Source organism: Centrocercus urophasianus, unplaced genomic scaffold, assembly GCF_019232065.1.
Source record: "Centrocercus urophasianus isolate 14NV4802_14NV808 unplaced genomic scaffold, USGS_Curo_1.0 seq_10, whole genome shotgun sequence".
In the NCBI taxonomy this organism is placed as follows: domain Eukaryota; kingdom Metazoa; phylum Chordata; class Aves; order Galliformes; family Phasianidae; genus Centrocercus; species Centrocercus urophasianus.
Window position 1 is genome coordinate 51,567,939 of NW_024884142.1, and position 18,578 is coordinate 51,586,516.

The window sequence follows — 18,578 nt, forward strand, 5'->3', positions numbered from 1 at the left end:
AGAAAAAGAAAAAGGAAAAGAAAAAGAAAAAGAAAAAGAAAAAGAAAAAGAAAAAGAAAAAGAAAAAGGAAAAGGAATTCTGTCAAAGCCTGCTTAGCATTTTCTTGTGCTTTTCACATTGTTTCTTGTCCTCTCCCCAGGATGTGTCAATTACCTTGACCAGTGATGGATGTAGGCTAATGGAGAAGATGAAATAAACTACCATGGTTTTATGTGCACTTGTAAATCAAAGCAAATATATTTTCACTCTTCAGGTTTAAGCTGAAGACTTGCCATGATTGTTCAAGGCAGCAGCTCCATGCTTGGAGGCTGATATAACAACAGTATTTCAGTAATTCAGGATACCCTAATGCCTCCCATGATAAGAAATCAGCATGAGAAGCTCCAAGCATTGCATCTGAAATAGAAAAACAAATCCTGGAAAACTTTTATTGAAAGACACCCTTTTCGCAGATACACCTGCTTGCTCAAATCCATTGCTGCCATTGTTCTTTCATTAACCCCACATTCAGTATTCAAGAAGAGTGCATTTTTTTGGTGGTATCCATACAGACTGTATAACCAGTGCTGTCTGAAAGCAGTTTTAATTATACAGTTTTCACAAGGAGTGTTGGTTGACATACTTGCCCCAAAGAATCAATGCCACCTTCAATCTTCAGCATGGATCAGTCAGCCACAGACTCCAAGCCACTAAACTGGGCATTTAATATACAGGCTATTCTAGTAAGAGTTCTGAAAAACACAGCTTTAGCTAGAAAAGAGTTCTGAAAATCCGTATGCAAGGTGTGGGAAAAAAAAATGAGCAAATGCTTTTAACTTTAGTCAGATGTGTCCCTCCACTGCCATTTCTTTTTCCCTTTTGACATTTCTCAGGAGAGGAAGAAGAGGACTGTGGCTGAGCAGTGCAGCTCACAGTCACTGGGGCTCTCGCTGTCCCTGTTATGTTGCAATTCAGATCCAAATGAAGTAACATTATGCATTTTTTGAATTCCAGTCTGGTTTTCTTTCCACTTGCCTGGCACGATTGCACAGGTTTTTCCAGCAGAGGGCAGTGGCATATTACTGGTAGTAATGCTGTTAAAATCAAGCAAAAAATTCAACAAGAGTCTTCTCATTTAAGCACAAGCACAGAGATATGTGGGAGAGTTCATATCAGGTTTGTCTATTATTTAGTAATCTGTTGCATCAGTGGATAAAGCAGAAGCTCTGCACTCGGGGAAGTGAGGGCAGAGAGCTGTCTGCCTGCATTTGGTCATATTTAGTTGAAAGAGTAATACGGAACATCTCTATTTTCTTTTGCTGGTTGATACATATTCTCCTTTTTTGCTCTGAGGGGTTGCAATGGAAATAGCAACTGCTGCACTGCTGTCAGCTGAGCAAACAGAGACAGCTCTCCATTTCAAGCTTGCACATTAGTTTGTTCCATCACTGAGCAAATGATTTGATCTGATGGGATGCCATCCTGTGACTCAGAAATTCACTGTGGGATAATTGTCCAGGGAGGAAAATAGCAGCAGAGTTGTATTGACCGTGGCATGCAGGCCCATACCTTCCTACCACAATTTTCCCTCAATAACATCATGAAAGATCTGCCCCCAGCAGGAACCTCTGCTCCACACACTTTTTCCTTATGTCACATGTGAGCCATGTAGGTACACTGCTGACCCCTTGACTGCTCTGTGATGGGGCAGGATTGACCAGAAAGCTGCACCATGGGCAAATGGCACCTTGTTGGAATTAAAATGTCTCACCAGTAATTCTGGAAAGAACTGCAAAGGAAAAAATTCTGAAACAGTTTGAATCACCTCATCCATCCATCACCACACTTGTCCTGGGAGTCCAGCTGCACTGGCACTTCTCTTTCCATGTGTGCACCAGTTTTTCTCTGGCACCAAGCTAAGGGAAGGAGGTGGTTTGGGGCAGGTGGGGCAGGTCCAGTCAGGCAAGGATATACCCTGCTTCAGCCTCTCCTTCTTTATCAGGAAAAAAAAAAAAAATTAGGGATGATTGCCTTGAAGGCAGGAAGGAGTGGTGGGAGGAAGGCCCAGAATCAAACCTGCACTTGTACAGAGAGGGGCAGAAGACTGGAATGATGGATGTTGTGACACCATCACTGCTCTGAAACATTCGTGGTGTTACTGTTGTACACATACAGAGTCAGGGCACAGCTACAGTGCCATAACAAACCCTCTTAGTGACATTACACAGGTATGGCTGTGCACATGGAAGGAGACAGGATGAGTCCCTTGCCACTTCTCTGATCCATACAATGAGCACCACTTCCCAGGAGAGAGGGCATGTCAGTATGCTACTCATTCTTGCTTGGAATGACTCACTGCTCATATCTAGTCATTTCTAGAAATATTCATGGTTGAGTTGGGCATTATGCAGGTGCTGACAACACTACTCAGAACACAAAGCTGCCACCAATTTAAAACAGTCTAATGTTCTTCAAAAGTTGTTCAAGGAAGGACTGTGACCATGGGAAACCCCAGCACTTGCAAAGCTTTGCAGGAGCACCAGAGGACAAGGACTGAAATACTATGATTTCCCAAGCAGAGAGCAACTTAAGGAGTACTCGGGGGAGTTCTGTGCATATTTGCAACAACGCAGTGTGGGTCATATCCAAGTTGAGCTCTCCAAGTAAGGCAGCTTGGGGGTAATGCAGCTCCAACTGCTGAACTGGACCTGTATCCACGGATGTCTTCTTCCATAACCTAGAGGTGGTGGTGACTGTGGAGCAAGAGCCAAAACAAACACTCTTGCAAGTTGGCGGGATGTATTTTGAGCCAGAGCTAAAATAGGATTTAGGCATGCTAAGCCTTAAAATAGTGATCCAAACCAGCCCTCATCCCCTGCACTGGTTAGGTGTCAGCTCTTGCTTGAGATAAGGAACTTACATGAACTTTATCTGCATTGAACTGAAGAGGAGCTGAGGTCAAGTCCACCACTTTTTAGTAGATGTCTCCGTGTGGAGGTACTCATTCCAGGTCTTTTCACCAGCATCAAATAAAGGCACAGTGAAGTGCATCTATCATGGTGCTTCTGATGTGGCTGAGCAGGAGGAGAAAAGCTGAATGCACATTTCATTGCAGAAAAGATCAACCCAAAAAAGATTAGCATAGGCAGAAGAAGCCTGTCCCTGTGAGTGTGACAGTCATATACTGTTGCTGGGTAACAGACGGATAACTTTAACTCATCCTGTTCTCTTATTCCTGCTTATTTTTAACTCTTCTCAAAGAAGGGTCTTTCTCACTTAGCCTATTCCTTTACCCAGAAAACTGTGTAAACTCTGAGAAATATCTGTACTCTGGTTCAGCAAGTAAGCAATCCTCTGACTATGTTTTATCCTACCATATGCTTTCTACATTTAAGGAAGGTGATCTTCTGATTATGATCAGATTGGACATCAACTGGAGAATCGCATAAGAATCAAATATAAATTGCCCCAGGAGAAGCTTTTGTCTTAGTGAAGCTTTCAGGACAGAAGACTTTCAGGACAGAGGGGACTCTCCATCACTATAAGTGTGTAAGAACAGGTTGAACCTGGGCTTTCTGAACCCACTCATGTGATGTCATCTGCAACAGTGACAGAAATATCAAGTAACACAGAGAGAGCATTCTGCCTTCTGATCCTCTTTAATTCCAAGTAACTATTTTTACTAATGCACTACAGCCCTGCCCTTAGCAAGGCATTGCAAATGGGTGGGCTTTAAGGTACCTTCCAACCCAAGCCATTCTGTGATTCCATGATACTATGATTTGAAACACAGATGGGATTTAAAGCATCCCCTGGATGTAGAGGAGTCAGTCACAGGTGCTATAGCCACCAGCAGATCTCAGCCCTGGTCCCTCCTAAAGGTAGAATGCAAACCTCTAGGTTAGACATACATACTGCTGGGCTGATTTTGACATAGATCAAAACTGTGCTGGAGGCTCACAAATTTATTTCCATCCTCAGCCTTTGTACTAAACTCACACAGTTGTGTGAGATGCTGCTGTGAGCACAATGGCCTGCATCTCCCCTGAATCTGCCAGAGGAAGTGACAGGCCTAAATCTCCCACTGAGAAGAAACCTGTACATTACTGAAGATGCTGCAAAAGACATTTCAGTGTTTTCTTTAGTGAGGCTGAAAAAAGAAGGTGAGAAAGAAGCTTTGGGGATAATGCTGAAGTGAAGAAGTTAGACTTGAAGTGTTGACATTTGTCAGGGACAGTTAGAATTTGCTCTACTAATGGATGGGAGTGCAGGCACAGAGGCCTCTGCAGTGCTCCTAGCTGAGATGACCATGTCAGCAGGTAGGAGTCAATAGGACAGTAAGGCTGTTTGTAATAATGCATATCAGTACAGCATGTGGACAAAGAGTATTCCAGTGCTCACATATCACCACGAGATCTGAAAATCAAGCTGTGTGTTTCCCTTCTTTTTTCAGACTGCATTCTTAATTTGGTGCAAAAGCCAAATACTAGCTACCGTTGTCCTAGCTGGAGCTAACAGATAGTCTTCAAGGATGTTTGCAAGCAAGCAAATCAACCCAGTTCTACATTTAGTCATTTCATTAAATGGCTCATTTTTTATTTCCTACTACAGGAAAAAAATAATCTATTTATTTGGCAGAGAGCCCTTCCTCCCTCAATCTCAAGATCTGCCCAACAGAGTTTTTGTATGCAGAAACCTTGAACTGTCACGGTGCATACAGATCTCAAGGCTGTGGATGCCTGATGATAGGAGCTGCTGTGTCTTATTCCTGTAGAACAGAAATCCTGTTGTTTGTAGAACAGCCCAATGGTTGTGATTGGCATATACCTACTCTCATCCAGATTGTTTCTCCTTTGGCTGGCACAATGCCAACAGAAGCACTTTAATATTAAAGTGGTTGTGGGAAAGCAGTAGATGCAATAACAGAGGAACAAAAAAAAAAAAAAAAAAAAAAAAAAAAACCACCAAAAAAAAACCATTGCTTCATGAAGTGTTTTGGCTCATTTACCCAATCTAAATAATTACTGATGACTAAGTGCCTGAGTTCAGAAAATAAAGGTTCAGTTTGTCTTGTACAACTTCTTTTCTCCGGTCTGTGATGAATAAGGTTCTCTGAGCCAACACCCAAATGCAAGGTAGGCACCTCTTTCAAAAAAGTTTTTTATATCAGCTTAGACAAGACCAGTTTGCTTTAACACTTGTTATTAATTTATTAAGCCACAGTGCTTGGAATAAGGACGAGGAGTATCAGCCTTAGTCTATCTGAATGGCTGGTGTGTATATATATTGCTGAATACACTTTTTTTTTTTTCTTTTCCCACATGGAATGTGAGCCTAATGTTATACATAACATCGCTGTATCATTTCTGACATGGATATCCCTTGATTGCAGCAGTGGTTCCCAGGCCTTGAACAAATAACTCCTATGGGCTATGTGCTTTTCTGTCTTATCAAAATTGATTTAGCTGCACAGAAATAACTTTTAAATTCCAATAGCTGTGTGACATATTCTCATTGGTGAAGCAGTAGAATCTTAAAGCTGACGCTTTTGTAGACTTGGCCATTTGTAGACTTCTTGGCTGGTCTCTTGCAACCACAGATCTTGGCACCTTTTCTCAAGCACTCAGCTTTCCCATTTTATAAATCATGGGGCTCCAACACCCCATCAAGCTATTGCCACTCAAAAAGTTATTCCAGTCCTCCTGAGTCACTGAGACTGTGAAGGTGAACTTTCTTCTTCCACTCCTTTCTCTAACAGGTTTTCTTTACTCTTGCCACAAGTTCAGAGTTGAACTAGTTGAATCCCTGCACAGCTGACACTGAATTGTCAGAACAGAATCATGCTCCTGAGACCTAAATGCACTGATTTATTGAGTGTGATGTCTTACCGATGGCTTCTTATTTTGCCTATGAAACAGGGTGTAACCAGCCACATAAAAATGATAAACTGCTGTTTGCCCTTACAATAATTTTGATCTTGAGAATAAATTATATCAGCATGTTTGAATGAGGCAATTCTATTTATAGCCTTTGTAATGGCATAACTTCTACATGTAAGTGAAATAAATTTCTTTACAAGAAAAGTAACATCAACTTACAAGACCACTGGTTAATGCGTAAGTAGTGTCTAAAAGTATCTGCATTTTTTAGTACAATTAATTGTGACCTTAAGAAAAAGATTTCCAATATTTTGTCAATAAAAGGAATGCTGCTTACAAGCTTATAGAACTGGAGTTCCAGATGAAAACAGATTCAAAAGTCCTGAGCAAGTAGGAGGGAGTCCCAACTGGTCAGTCACCGCCTGAGGGTCAATCAACAGAACATCTTGATCTTCTCTGTCTGAGAGGACAAGAAAATATTTGCAAGAACACTTACTGAAACGTAAATTTACTGTCTCCATTTGTCCCAGTAAATCTATCAATTGCAAGAAACTGTCAGATAGTTTAAAACAAAATCAAATTTATTGTTAAGACTCAATAATGAGTCAAAGCTAAAAATCAAGCCAAAGGGTAGTCCTAAATCACATCATCTGTCTCCCGTAGCTGTGAAACTGGGGTTAAAACCACTCCAAAGTTTGGGTTGTGAAACTGTCCTTTGGATGGGTAAGGGGTGACTCTTGTGGCACTGTGGACCAGTTGAATGAGTTCCTGGGCCACTCCAGGAAAAGTACAAGATTACAAGTGTTACAGGCTTGAATGTGGTTTTAGAGAGATATGCATTTCCAGTTCAACACAGGGCTTTGAACCCAGTCTGACCGCCAAGGAAGCAATCTACTGGGATACATGTGTATTCCAGATAGCAGGGAACAAAGGAGAAGAAGGGGTTGAGCAGCCAGCCCAACTTGTGGACACCATCTGTGTTTGTACTGTGGACCAGGGAGAGCTCCTGCATTCTGCACTCCCCTTGGCCTAGGTGATCCCACCATGAAAGACAGGAACTCTTAGCCTTGAGAAAAGAAGTCTCAGAGGGAATCTGATCAATGTCTATAAATACCTAAGGTGTGGGAGGCAAAGGGACAAGGACTGACTCTTTTCAGTTGTGTGTGGCAGTAGCACAAGAGAAAACATCTTTTCATCTTGCAGTCACTAAGCTGCTGAAATGAGACCTTCTTCTTGGCAGCAGCCTTGGGCAAAGCTCAGTTTCTGTTAGAACATTAATGTCATCTTGTCTTCAAACTCTCAGCGATTAACATGGTGCGTACTCTGGCCTGTAGATAACATGAATGCTTAGAGGTAGGCACATGAGAAGAAAGATGATAGTGTTTTAAAAGCACCCAGCCGGCAGCATAAGAGCCTCGTGTTCTTTATCCAAGACTTCTCCTGTAACCCTCAGCTGTACTTGGATTTTCACTCTCTGTGTTCCTTCACTTGAAATTTAGAGATGAATCCCGCTAACAGGACACTGTCCTTTGTAGGCGGCAATGTAGCAGGTGCAGCTGAGGGTGTGGAACTGTGTGGGAAGTCACAAATCAGTGCAATCCGCAGTGACACCATCCTGCCACATTGCCCTGGGGTCTCAGACAAGCTTAATCTCTGAGTTTAAAGAGATTAAAACCAAGCTGAACTGAGACCAGAGTTCTGAGAAATTTGAGAAAATTCCATCTAGAAATCAAGAGGAATAATTAGCAGTAAGCACTTATACAGTGAGTCATGATAACCCACATGGAAACCTTTGCCACCAAAGGCCATACTGCTGACTGTAACTCTAGATGGTGCTCATTGTGTGCCTGTAGCCATAGCAGAACCAGAAATACTGAGGGGTTTACATCCCCTGAAGATGTTTCCTTGCTGCGAAAATTGCTGCTGTACATGCTTGGTTTCACAGAATCACAGAATGGTTGATGTTGGAAGGAGCCGCTTGGAATCTTGAACTTTTATAATGTTGAGTATCTCCAGAGGAGTCTCTGCAATATCCCTGGTCAGCCTTTTCCAATCCCCTGTCAAGGGGAAAACTGTGAAGAAGTTTTTTCTCATGCACAGACAGAATTTCCTGTGTTTCAATTTGTCCCCATTGACCCTAGTCCTGTTGTTGGACACCATGAAAAATAGCCTGGCCCCAAGCTGCTGATATTCTCCCTTAAGATATTTATACACATTAGTAAGATCCCTCCCAGTCTTCTCCAGGCTGAACAGTCTTGGCTTTCTCAGCCTCTCCTCATAGGAGAGATGCTCCAGCCTCGTAATTAGATTTGTAGCCCTTCATTGGACATACTCTAGGAGTTCCATGCCTGTCTCGTACTGAGGAGCCAAGAGCTGCGCAAAGAACTCAAAATGTGTCCTCAGCAGTTCTGAGTAGAGGGGAGGATCACCTCCCTCAACATCTGGCAACATTCTTTCTAATCCTAAAAGTTTCTAATACCTAAGAGTTTTCGTGATTAAAACAGAGCAAATCCCCTGAAAGAACACCTAGTAGAGGATGTAATAACTCAAGGCAGTTGAGTCAAGACACTGTCCCCCATAATATTCTTGTGGAGAAGCTGGCTGCCCATGGTCTGAATGAGTGTACACTCTGCTGGGTGAAGCACTGGCTGGATGGCCGGGCCCAAAGAGTCATGGTCAATGAAGTTGGATCTAGTTGGTGGCCAGTCATGAGCGCTGTCCCCCAAAGCTCAGTACTGGGGCCGCTTCTGTTTAACATCTTCATTGACGATCCTGATGAGGGGATTGAGTGCACCCTCAGTAAGTTTGCAGACAACACCAAGCTGGGAAGGAGTGTTGATCTGCCAGAGGGTAGAAGGGTACTGCAGAGGGACGTGGACAGACTGGATTGATTGGCCAAGGTTAACAGCATGAAATTCAATAGGGCCAAGTGTCAGGTCCTGCATTTTGGTCACAACAACCCCAGGCAACCCTACAGGCTTGGGGAGGTGTGGCTGGAAAGCTGCCTGATGGAAAGGGACCTTGGTGTTCTGATGGACAGTCAGCTGAACATGAGCCGGCAGTGTTCCCCGGTGGCCAAGAAAGCCAATGGCATCCTGGCTTCTATCAAGAATGGTGAGCAGGACTAGGGAAGTCATCCTGCCCCTGTACTTAGCATTGGTGAGGCCTCACCTCAAGTACTGTGTTCAGTTTTGGGCACCTTAGTACAGAAGGGACATGGAAGTACTGGAGCAGGTCCAGAGAGGGGCAACGAGGCTAGTGAAGAGCTTGGAAAATCAGCCCTAAGAGGAGAGGCTGAGGGAGCTGGGGCTGTTTAGTCTGGGGAAGAGGCGGCTGAGGGGAGACCTTTTTACTCTCTTCCAGTACCTGAAAGGTGCTTACAGTGAGAGCGGTGTAGGTCTCTTCTCACTGGTGACAGGTGACAAGACCTGGCCTCAAGTTGCACCAAGGTAAGTTTAGATTGGACGTTAGGAAACACTTCTTTACAGAAAGGGTGGTTAAGCATTGGTATAGGATCCCCAGGGAGGTGGTTGAGTCACCATCCCTGGATGTGTTTAAGAGCTGTTTGGATGTGGTGCTCTGAGATACGATGTAGCAGAGGGTTGTTAGTGTTACTATGGTTAGGCTGCGGTTGGACTTGGTGATCCTTGAGATCCATTTCAACCTGAGTAATTCTATGATTCTATGATTCTAAGGCATCAGTGTAATTTCTAAGTTCTCTCAGTGCAGAAGTCCAACAACTGAAGATACTTTTAGGACATTGAGGACATGCAGTGTTTGCCTGAATTAAAAATAGCTTTCCTGTCTGTCCTTTGAGTGGGCAAGTTGCATTAGTCAAACTAAGAGCTGCCTCTACCTCCTCTCACCCCTCCAGGCAGCCTCCTGAATGAGCTCAACTCAATGAGTAGTACTTCAGACAGCTCTATGTTTGCATTAACTTTGTCTCACCTGGTATCTGAGTGACTCAGTTACATTTTCCGCAGCACTCCTGCAACACCTCTATCTACATCCAGCTGCCCTGTAGGACTGGGTTCCTGGTGGGATCACCAGGCTGATGGTAGCACAGCCCACAAGGCACTCCTCCAATTTTTTGCTCCACAGATATCTTTGGCTCACAGAACATTTTTTGTGGCACTTCTCTTTGATGTTGATGGGGAAAGTCAGTCCCCTGGCTGCTACCTGCTGTTGAATAACTGTTAGGCTTGTCAATATTGCAACCTCCTCAAGAAAAAGAAATAAAAGAAAGAAAGAAAAAAAAAATGAACAAAAACATGTGGAGGGAGTGAATGAGGAACAGCTGCAACAGAAATCCTTGATCAGTTCCATGTGCAAAGTCTCCCAGCACAGAAAAATTCACTGTGAAAAAAATGGTCCTACACCTTCCTCAACACAAGTTTCAGTGTTTTCTTTGTTGTTGGTTTTTTTTTTTTTTTTTTTTTTTTTCTGTATTCTTTAAGAATACAGGGCAGAGAAGAAGATTTAGATCTTTGTGATGCTTAATGTTCATGTCCGCAATCTCTTCATCAAGAATTTCTCTACATTTACATGGTTCTTTTAGCATGCCAAGTAGACTGAGCAGCAAAGAAAGACAGGAATAATACGTTAGCATCAAAATAAGTTTAATCTATTCCAAGAATATGCAAATCCATTATGTGGTCACACAGATGTGCAGCACAAAGCTGCCATGCTCTCCACCTCCTTTCTGAGCCCTTCATTCCCCTTAGCCACTGAGTTCACTCTCTCCCATGTTTGCGCTCTTTGAAAAGTATAAGAAAATAATTGCCTTTTCTAGAGTCCAGGAAAACGCCCCTAGAAAAAGGCATTCCCTATAGGCTGATTCAGTACCAAAACCAATAACTCACAGACATCAGTAGATCACCTCTAAAGGTGAGCCATAAAAGTAATCAAAGGCTTGATTGACTGTAAACGCTGCTCCTTATTCTAATCTGGATGGTGGACAGAGATCCATCTCTACCATGATCAAGTAAGCGTGCTGTAAAAATACTAAATTAATCAGAAAAATCTTCCTGAAATGGATAAGAAGTTTGTAATTAACATGAATGCAGTCCTGGCTTCCACTCTTTTCTTTCTGGTCAAAATAGGTTTCAACTATTCAGTTGGAAGATTCTGATGAGGGGCATTTGCAAAAAATTTCTAGGCCTTTTTGTACAGAATGCAATCCATCTGACAAGCAGGAGTTCTTTTAGTTACTGTACTCTCTACACCTGCTACCATTAAAGCTGACTAAATTTTCTGTTAAAGCTTTCTTACTTCAAGTGTTTACTATCTCTTGGCACTTGCTTGAAAGATATACAGAAATGTATAGAAAACTACCATTATATCAATCCTCTGTCAAATTCTCAGACTAGACAAAAAAAAAAAAAAAAAAAAAAAAAAAAAGGAATTATTTTCTTTAAATAGCACAAGATTGAATAATAATACCATTCATTTCTCTTATAATTGTGTTCTGCTTTTCTGAACAATTAGATGTACTTAGGATTTCAAGCACTTTTCTAGAAGCATGAGGATTAAAAATGAATACTTTACTTTTGAAATGCAATTAAGACAGGCAAACAAACAACCCCAGCTTCAGCTGGCATAAATCAGCTCAGTCATACCAGTGGAATTACAACCTATGCTGAATTGTTTCAGTTAATAATCACAGGTTCTTGCCATTTGTCTTCTTTGCATTCACTGTAATTTCTCCCTCTCTGCTGGGCTTGTCCTGGTTTTGGATGTTTAATTCCTGTTCCCTCTTTGCTTCTCTAGTCACTCAGGAGGAAAGGCTACTGGGAAAATTGTGCTGGGCACCATCTGGGACAGATACAGTCCCTTCAGTGTCCACTTATATGGACACGATTGTCTGTAAATTCATTTTCTCATCTTATTTATTCTGTGACTTGAATTTTCCAATAGCATTTTATAGCCTCAAATAACATAACCGTTCAACATTATTTTGGTGCACATTTTCCAAAGCAGCAGAGCAGTGTTAAGTGAAAGACCAATTTTATGTTAGCACTCATCTGTTTTAAACTGAGCTTCAATTTGCAATTTCCTATGCTATTCTACTGTGTTAAATTTTGTTCAGTATTTGTGCTGAAAATATCCAATTTCATGTATTCCAGCACAGAAATGATTTCTACATAGTTTTTAAAATTCCAATTACAATATAATTTTAAAGAGTCCAATAGTGTTTAAAGGGTTGGCTCACTGCAGCCCCTTTTTTTTTAATTCTCTTTTTCTTTTAGAAAAAAGCAAATTCCAGTTATGAATTGTGACCTGTAAGGGAAAGGAAATAGATATCAAATCTTTGTTCTGGGCTCAATAAACTACAAGTGCAATCTACAGCTTATGAAGGGGAATTCTTTCCATGGATTTTTTATTTTACTTTACCAGACAGAAACAACTTTCTGATTTATTATTCTTTCCTTTCCAGAGGTTCTGTTTCAGCAATAGACTAGGCTCTGCTCATTGTCACACAAGGATCACAAAACACATGCAATCCTTGAGCTCATGATTTATTATACAAGATAATGCCTTTCAAAAGTGCAGCACTTTCCAGCATAGGACTAATGACAGCATCTAGAGGAAGAGAAAGCAGGAGAATTGAAAGTTAAGAAACAGAAGAAAATACAGCCCTCACTTGATGGCATCATCTAGCCAAGAGGGCAGAGCAGAGTGAACAGCATCTCTGCCACTATGGTTCTTCAGAAGCAAAGAGTGTTCTAGGAAAAAGCAGAATATTCTCTGTCTCAGATACCACTTTTGCATCCTACACCGTGCATAGGCTACATCAGAGGGAAAAGGACAGATAACTATGTTCATAGAATCATAGAATCATAGAATTGTAGAATCATAGAATCATAAAATGGGTTGAAAAAGACCACAGTGATCATCTAGTTTCAACCCTCCTGCTATGTGCAGGGTCACCAGCCACCAGACCAGGCTGCCCAGAGACACATCCAGCCTGGCCTTGAATGCCTCCAGGTATGGGGCATCCACAACATCCTTGGGCAATCTGTTCCAGTGCATCACCACCTTATGTGTGAAAAACTTCCTCCTAATATCTAACCTAAACCTCCCCTGTCTCAGTTTAAGACCATTACTCCTTGTCCTATCACTATCCACACTCGTAAACAGCCACTCCTCCTCCTGTTTATACACTCCCTTCAAATATTGAAAGGCCACAGTGGAGTCTTCCCTTCTCCAAGCTAACCAAGCCCATTTCCCTTAACTTTTTCTCATAGGAGAGGTACTCCAGCCCTCCGATCATCTTAATGGCCCTCATCTGGACCTCACTCAAAGAGTTCCAATTCCTTCCTGTACTGGGGCCCCAAGCCTAGATGCAGTACTCCAGATGGGGCCTCACAAGATCTGAGTAGAGGGAGACAATCATCTCCCTCTCCCTGCTGGCCACTCCTCTTTTAACACAGCCCGGAACATAGTTGGCCTTCCAGGCCAAGCCAGGTGTCCCCAAGTGACCAGTCACTTCCATGGCCTCATCCTTCAACCATCTGGGCCAGTGAAAAAGGCAGCTGTGCAAGAGTGGTGTATGATAACCCAACAGTGTGAGATAGTAAGTCTCTGAACAAGGCACTGATAGCACAGTTTTTCACTTTCCTCCTCCAGAGAGCCTTGATCCTTCTTAAAATGGCACAAAAAGGGACAACCTGAACCACCAGGCGAATATAAGAAATGCCAGTGCAGTACAGTTGTCTGTGTAGGAGCACTTAGGAGTACTGGAAGAAATAACAAAACAAACTGGAGATCTTCGTGCAACATTCACCTAAGTACACTATTATCACCCATGCTACATTTAGCCAGGTTATTATTCAAATTCATTTCTTATCCAAAACACTATATTTTTACAGTGTATTCTTTTACGTCTTTCCTAAAACATTTGGTTATTTAAATATATTTAAATTCCTGAATCATATCACCTTTGCAACATCATCCTACTGTCCGTTGCTTTTGTGATTGCATGGTGAGAATAACGCAATTTGTATATTCCCTCCTGCAAGTCTGTCTTCTGTCAGTATTAAAGTATTAATGTTTCAAACATACTTAGATATAAAACTAGTCATCACAGGAATGTGTAAGACTGCAGAAAACATTTAAAGCATGCTCATGAAATCTGCATCCCTTACCAAATTTTCGAAGTTTTTAACCACAACAAAATGCCATATAGGTTCAGTCTGAAAGGCTATTCAACCTAGTTTTTGGCTGCCCAATAGATGTTCTCTGTAGATGCTTGGGGTGAAAGTTAAAAAAGAAGCTGTCTTTGATCTGATTACTGGAAGACAATTTTGAGCCAATTCACCAGGTTTGTTATTCCCACTTACCCCTCCAGTTAAGTACTTTACATTACAGTTCATCTATCATCTTGTTCCCCTGTTACTCAATACTGTGATATCGCATTTCACCTTCTTACTGTCATCTTCACCACTGAGTATCCCAAATCACTTTCAGACTTCATCACCCATTCTCCTCACAAATCGTGCATGCAGCCTGCAGTAATGCATCTCTCAGGGACATATATGAGCAACCTTGCTCCATTGTTAGAAGTTTCTGATCCTTATCTTCAAAAGGTATTGACCCCAAAGGGCCTTCTTTCTTAGCTGGTGAATTTTTTGAGACTTTTAAACTTTTTTTTAAGACTTCTGGTGAATGACTTTCCTGAAAGATTGTAGAAAGTCTGTACATACTATGTGAATCTGTAATATTGCTTGCAAAGAGCTCTAACAGAATTGTGAGACATGACTCTCGTTCGTTATGTATACATTTCTTATTCCTTCTTGTAATGCATTATATTCTACTCTTTATTAGTTTTATTTTACTGATTTCTAAGCATGAAAATTAGACCCAAAAATCTACGTTTTCCAAGAGCATTTTTTCATTGGCCAATATTATCTATGTCAATTTTAGTTTCATTTAGTTTCATTTTAATTTCTTTGGCATTGATGATGGTTTAAACTATGTGTTATCACTGCAGGTAATAGCTTAGCAATTTGATGTGTGATTCCTGGTGATCTCTAGAGTTTGCCTTCCTCTACCTGAAAACCTGACACATGAATACATGTGAGAAGCTCTGTTACGGTTTACACAACAGCTTGAAGAGCATTTTGATCTTTAATTTTCTGTTTTTAAAAACTCTTTCTCAAGGTTTATGTGCAAGATAGTATGTTCTCTTGCCAGCAAAAAGAAAGTGCATTGTATCCTTTTCTTGATGACATCACCTGGCCAGCTGCTAACCACTAGTGGTGCACAGGGGCAGATCAGTGCTGGGCTCCTCACCATGTCCAGCCAATCTTTTCCCAGTGGCTAGCACCTTGGAATAGGAATAATTTAATAGCCTTCTCTATTCATCTGACTGCTTTCCTTCTGGGGACATTGACAGTCATTTAACACTACAACAAAAAATATGTATACATGATGATGCTCCATCCACATTACCTGAAACATCAATAAAGCCTATGTCTGTCAAGGACTGAAATTGTACCTGTCCTGCAGATATTCTGCTGTACTTTCTTGTACTGAAGGAATCCATAACAGCATATCAGAAAAATAAACGTAATTTATAGATAATTAATGTATTTTCTATGGAGTAAGTAATTTGGCAAACAAGACTTCCATGGTAACAACATTTGAGGAGCAAGTAAAAAAAAAAAGAAAGAAAGCTCATTTTTAGTGAGAAATGGTAGTGGAGCCTTCTGCTGGGGCACAGTCCCACATTCTGATGCAAGATATTTCAACTTTTTGACAGCTAATCTGGATTCTTGCATTGTATGATCAGGACTCCTAAAAACCAAGAGTAAGTCTAACAAGCTAATAGATGCAGATTTAAGCAAGGCTAGATGTGTCACTAGAAAATACCGTGAGAGAATCCTCCTGGAGTGATAGCTCTGAGAATTAGATGCACTAACAAAATCTTCCAGTCTCTGACTTCCATCTCTTAGCTAATCTTTTCCACAGTTTACTAAGAGTGCTAATGCACAACTTTCCCCTACCTACACACTCCCCTTTAGTAAATATATTATTGGCTATGTCAGGAAAATAACAGATATAAATCCAGGTTCATATCTCCCAAAGAGGGATCTAGACAGTCTATAGCTTTACTATAGATACTAGCTACACATATTTTCAGACAGCATAGAAGAGATCATTCTGGACTTCTCCCAGCTTTTTTTCGTTGTTTTCCTCAGGTTTCTCATTGTTCCCAAACCAAAACTATCTGGTTTTAATTTTAATTGTCCTGCAAAACCTGTCACTCAGGGAGAAAAAATAATTCATAGCTGCTATGTTCTTTAGTGTCTTTGCCAATCAAAACATGCAGACTGCCATTTACTGGCAATGTGGTTATCATGATTCAAGCCATTTGGCTCCTTTGTTAGGTCCCTCTGGTTTATAAAGGAAAATTCACACCAGGGAAGAAGAAAACCATCAACCCATTAAGTATTTATTTGAATATTTAAATTTTTGGCTGCAGAGAAGGGTCTAGGGAGAGTTCCACGTTTAACAAGAGGGCTTACTGAAACCATGCCTACAGACAAAGCTCTTGCAATTTGCTGACAGATTTGCTGAACACCTCTCTTTAAAAGAGAGATATAACTCAGGGTTATGAGAGACATTTAAATATAAAAAATATCTTCTAATTTTGGTTTTCAAGGTGATGCTGGTGAAATAGGAAAATGGATTGCCAATCATATGACTTACAGTGATGTGATGAGGAAATTATTTCACCTCTTATTCATTCAGACACTGGGTAACAAGCTTGAAGTCAAATGCAATCATCCAGAACATGGGAAGTGAAGTGTGACCTGTCATGTCTCACACATTGAGAAATTTTGCATTTAGATGACTCATTCTCTTGGATTGTTTTGCATTGAACTGAACCTGTTCATTTCCAAAGAAGCTGTGTTTGGAGCATAAGCTCCATGATCTGGCAAGACTGCTGGCAGAGTTACAGCAGGTGCTACGGACTCTATCTGTCACAGGTAATATAGTCTTTCCTTATCCCTCCTCCTTTGTGTAATTTCTATTAGCAAAGGCAGCAAACTTTATGTGCCCTCTTATGCCACTGTCTCCTGCCATGAAGCAAAGAAAACTTTAGAGGAGAAGAATTTTTTTTTTTTCCATCTTTCAACTGAAAAAATATTTTTACTGTAGGTATTATTACAACATTTAGAAGAGAACTTAAGGAAAACCATAGAATCAAAACTTAGACAGGAAATACAGTAGAAGAGTAGTTTCTGATCCTTCTACAAGTTTTCATTTTGAATGAGGCCTTAAATACACAAGAGTGGGCAAAGTGTATTACTTTTATGATAATGTTTATTTACTAAACTAAGTGGTTAAATCTCTCAGATTTAATATGCTCATAAGATGGAATCGTGTAAATGAGTGTAGTGCTTGGAACAGGAAGTGGTCTGTTCAGAATTGGGAATGTCTTCTCAGAAAAACTTTACTGGTTTGTCTAGATGAGAAATAAAAGTATTGTGATGACATGAAACATTCTTTCTTTTACCTCTGTTTCCATGTAAGTTCTAAGTGAAAGCTTGTTTCATACATGATTGAATACTACAAAATGTTCTATACAAATTTGAACTGACATGAGTGATAAATACAGGATAATTCCTGTTTTTCAAGTTTCTCTCTTTTCCTTACAAGTGTTTTCTTATTAATAATGAGGAAACGTCTGATAAGAGAGTCATTCCCTGAAATAATCAACACTCATTGGTTACAATCCTCAGTTATTCTTAGAAAATCAAGATTGATTTTCCAAGAAAAAAGACCAGATGTTGGTTGCTGGCACCAGTGAGTTCTTGGTCTCACAGCTGACAATGCCCACAGAAATTGTCAGTTTTGTTCTCAACTGAGTGATCAAATAATAAAAACGTACTGTATTCAAGGACTCATTACCACGCACTTAGTCATATTCATAATGCCATGCTGGCACAGCTGTGTACCAACGCAAATACTGTCTTTCAAAAATTAAGTTAAAATAAAAATCCCTCACTCAACAGAATGAAAAGTTTTTTCAATTCTATTTTATTCTTGGCAAAAGTCTTGCCCTTAGTACTCCAACAAATAACTAAGTTTAAGTATGTTAAAAGAGATTTCAAGTTTCTTAGTTTCTTCATCATTAAGGGCATAGCAAATTGAAATTGGAAATACTCCCTACTGCCTTAAAACATCTCATCGATCACAGACTTGTATGAATGTGTGGACATTTTTTTCTTTTCCTTCCAAAGAGAAATGTTGGCTAAACAGATCATCTGCCTTGAGCCAATTTTCTCCCCAAAGGAATCTGTTGCTTATTGGAGTGAAATGAAACTACCAGTTTCCAGCAAATATTTGTGAAAAGGGAATAGGAATAAAAACTGTTTGTAACTGCTTGATCAATTTAAACACTTGCATAAGTCCTTCTCTTTCTCCAAAATGGCAATAATTAAACCTTCAAGTCTCTCAATGGTAGTTCTTTCTTCTTACTGCCTAACATTTCAGACTAGGGCTATAAATACTTTACATGTTCAACATATGTCATAAAACAGTCTCCATCCTTGAAAAGAACTTGCAAACACTTAGGGACCTAATTTGTAGAAAATGAGCAAGATACACAGGAAGCAGATATATTTGTTTCATTCTGGTTACCAATTGCACTTGAAAGAGCAAGACACTCAATGGGGAATGGGAAAGAAGGCTTAGTACAGGATGTAGCA